Consider the following 4,501-nt stretch of genomic DNA (forward strand, 5'->3'; position numbering starts at 1 on the left):
TGAAATATTAATTTTCGACAACTTAAACCAATAATATACGAAGGAATTAATAATTTAATTGTAAAGTTCGCATTAGTTTACATTTATTAAAGTGGAGAAAAGTTTAACTTTTGTATTAAAAATGTGGCAACATATTCGATACGTAAATAGAACGCTTCGCTTTGATATATTTGTCGCTGTTCATCTGGATATGAAGACAAAATTGCAGGACAGGAACACTTTAATTGTCCACTAATCTTCAGATTTCCTGCTATGTTTTAAAAAACATTATTTGCAAAAACCTTTAGCGTGGCGGACAGCTGGCCGCCTCAGGCGGCTAGTAAGGTATAAATTTATAATTTACTGTATAGTATTATTATAATTTCACGCTGATGAACTACTAAACATATCGGGATATTTTGTTTTTTTGTTTATCACGTGATTTTTCTTACCAATCACAATGCATGAAGCTGTAAAAGAACAGTTCTTAATTTGTTATAAAGAGATGAATAATAAGGAAATCAAAATATCTATTTTTGTTTACCGCCATTTTATAATTATGCTTACACGAACGCTTTGACTTATTTTTAAAACTGAAGTGGAAAAGACCAGGTGAAACTTTTCATAGTTCTTTCTAGAATGGAATATGTCATTAGAAATTAATGAACACAAAATAACTTTAGAAATATTTCGTTTTCCTTATAACGAAAGAAAATAAATTGGATAATTCGGCTTTTTCAATAATTTGTTTGCAGAAATGAAATTCTAAGAAATAGTAATTTCAATTCGGATTCCGTTGCTTTTTTAAACATTTTGTATGTGAATGGCTTATTAGTTTCGTTTTTCTTAGATAGAGGGCGCACTTCCATAATGAGCAAGTTCTTTGAAAGAATTTCACTAATTAATAGGTTATTACCTAAGAACTATTCAAATGGCTGAACATACTGAAATATAAATGACTTTGGAAGTAATTATTTTTTTTCTTCTAAAATCTTAATTATCAGTTGCTGTTTATTATTAATGAAGGAAAGGGTAGAGGGGAAACAAACTTTTTTCACGGAACTTGAAAATATGGAGCTATGTTTCTGTATCTCATTGCTTAGGCCTCTTAAAATATTTTTGTTAAAGAATGGTTTTAATTAAATTTGTCTACAGTTCTGGAGAGCTGCTTTAAGATTGTTTTCATGAAACTCTATTTTGGGAAATTGATTTGTTGTGAATAAGGAATAGTTTAGTTGGAATTCGGGATTAGTCGGATATTTTATATTTGACGAAAAATGATTTTTTTCGTCTTATGTTTAATTAATTTCCTTTTGGTAAATTTATGTTTTTTTTTGGTATCTATATTTAACACTTACAATACACTTCTTACCTTTCAAAATGTTAGATAAAAAAAAGGGTCTTACTTAGAGCTCTGGATTAGCTGTCTCTAGTCGCCAATGGGTGAAAATTACGTATAAAATGGCTACCACACTATCAACCCCTACCCGCCAATAGTAGCCGTCTAATTCAGTTCGCTGCCTATTAAACCAATTTTTACCCGAAAAATCACGTCAAAAGACAAAGAAACTGACAGAAAACATGTTGCAAACCCAGGAGAGACTTAGTTGCAAACCCAATGTTATCATTCGAATGTTGTTTTCCTTCCAATCTAAGAAGGACTTTCATTCTTCCCTTTCAAAAGATAACATTATTATTCTTACTTCTAAGACATCTAGATGAGAAGTTCTTCCCGGGCATCCACAAACATTTGCAAGCCACTGAGCATAATTCAATGGTGATTATCGGTAATCAGGTTCAAAATATATAAGAATTCTAAAAAAAAAAAAAAAAAAAAAAAAAAAAAAAAAAACACAGTAGAAATAAAAAAAACAAAAACAAAATTTGATATTGGGAAAGGAGCTCGTTAATTCTTTTTATTATTTTTTTTCTTTTCCCCTAAATCCTGTATAACATTTTCCATCAGGCAAATGATTCAAAACTTGATCGTTGCAGCAGTCTTAGGATGATTTCTGTATCGAAGAATCTGAAGAGAGGGTTGTATTACTCATAGCATTTGGCTGATTTGCTGAATCCTTTGTTGGATTTCAGAACACTGCACATCTCTTTGTTGTCGTACGATGACAAATAAAATAAAAGCTGCAAAGCTCTTGGTCCGAGAGTATATCCCTCTCGGATTTTGATCAACATATGTTGGGTTACAAATCTTCAATAGCTTCTTCTTCAAATCTCAAACATAAGACCAGATGTAGGCAGCACACATTGAGAGACAATAAAAATCTATAGATAAACTTGTACCTTTGAGAACCCATGGGGTTTAAAGCGGCAGAGCGAAATGGTTGTTATTGGGGAAAATATTCTTTCCACAGACTTTTCGAAAGGGGAAGGGGGTATGAACGGTCTCATAAGAAAAGAGAGGATTTTCGGAGCGCAAAAATGTATTTGGGTTTGGTAGATTCGAAAACTTATTTCTGCGTTTGGCGTAGAAAATCGATATTTTATAACTTGGCGCTGTTATTCTTATGAGGGGAACAGAAAGAGGAAGGAAGGGAACTTTGTAATAATTGGCTGTGCAAGCATTAACAAGCGAGTTCTTGGTATGGGTGAATCGATAGCTTTAATACTTAAAGTAAACTAAACTTTTGATTGCTCTTGAGAGCGCTTATAGGTAGGAAATGAGGATGAATTGGTAAATAAGAAGATGGTGGTTCTTTTTTGGCTTAGAATATTTTTTGAAGTGGGGTTGTCAGAATATGAAATTGATTAAAGTTCATAGAATTTTGGTTGATTGCAGTGATAGGTATTAACTAATTCGTATTTTGTTTTTATTGAATGATGTAGTTTCACTACTAAGCATTCAAAACCTTTTTTTTTTTAAAAAAATGGAGGAGTCAGGAATAAACTTTATATTTTGATTACACCTAGTGTAGGGTTGCCACGGGTGACTAAAATTGCGAAAAGTGCTGACTATAAAAATTCGAATTTTCATTAAAACAAATTAAAACTAGCGACCAATTAAAGCACGTTTTTTCCATTTGCCATTGAAGGAGAATGCAAAAATTGTTTGTAAATGAAGAATTGAGTTTCTATCACTTTTCACCTAGTAGCTAGTGGCATTCCTGCTAATGAAAGCGAATCACCACTGTAAACTTTAACATGCAATGAAGGAAACCTGCAGAAAGTCACAAGATTTAATATAATGCTATCAGAGTGCTTAACCCATAGGGTTAGTTTCTCTTTCGTTTCAGATCATATTTCGAAGTATATCCGAACACAATTCATCATTTTTTAAATAAACTAATTAATATTAAATTTTAAAATGAAGTGGTATTTTAAAAACCGCTAAAAGAAATTTTTGTTTCAGATTCTGTAGCAGATTACAATGGTAGTTATTCTGATCAAGGGAAAAAAAGAGCTACACAAAACAATATTTTCTAGTGGTAACGAAATTTAAGTTATTTTTAGTTTAGTATTTTTCATTAAGTAATTTTTCAAACCACTATACATAACAAATATTCAAAGTTTCGTGGGAAATGCTATTTTATTACACTTATCTCGTGGTGACATTATTAAAGAGTAGTCGTAATTATCCGTAATCTACAAGTTTTACTATTTAATTCGCTACCAATTTATTAAAGCTTTTTCAGTAAACGGAGCAGTTGGCACCTCTGGAAACTAGCGCATGTAAAAACAATACGTTTTCATTGCATTGCTTTATTTTTGTCCATTTGTTTCTATGCTTTGCAGCACAAAGCATCTGTTACATTATCGGAATTATATTTGTACGAAAATATAAAATGCAAAACAGTAGTTTACATTTTTTTCCAGGCATATTAAAAATGTATCAATAACTGTTATTGTAATATTACTGTAATTAAAGAAATTTCAATTATGAATAACTGTTTCTCTTAGATATAAATGAGTGCAAATAAGTGCAAATTTCAAAAATTATTGTTTGAACAGTGTTTGGAAGCAGAAAAAGACACAGGTGTTTGATGCTGTATTTCATAACCATAAATTATTAAAATCATATGTTTCACCTATTTTGACCTAAATTAATACAAAATAATGATAAATGTAGGAAAAATATGTTTAATAAACTCTACGCCAAAGGGTTAAGTCACTACTTTTCTTAAAAAACACAGTTTTTTATCATCCTCTTTTTATTTAGAAAAACGTGTAAAGATAAAGGAAAAAAAAACTTCTTTGTGGAAATGCATATGTTGGCCAAAATTTTCATGGCTTTTCTTACCGAAATACTCCAGCGATGCCAACTTGCTCCGACAGAAAATATATATTTCAAACTGGTAGCTTATCAATTGTGATTCTTGGTTTAATAAATTCAATTTAGTAGGTTTTTATCCACCACTATTTCTAAATAACTCGTTGGCTTATATAATTCACCACTTAACATTATCTGAGTCTTTAAAATACTTCCACAACTTCAACCAAAAATGTTCAACATACCAATNTTCACCACTTAACATTATCTAAGTCTACCTTTTAAAAAGCAAGCAAAAAT

The sequence above is a fragment of the Parasteatoda tepidariorum genome, chromosome 1 (assembly GCF_043381705.1).
Source record: "Parasteatoda tepidariorum isolate YZ-2023 chromosome 1, CAS_Ptep_4.0, whole genome shotgun sequence".
In the NCBI taxonomy this organism is placed as follows: domain Eukaryota; kingdom Metazoa; phylum Arthropoda; class Arachnida; order Araneae; family Theridiidae; genus Parasteatoda; species Parasteatoda tepidariorum.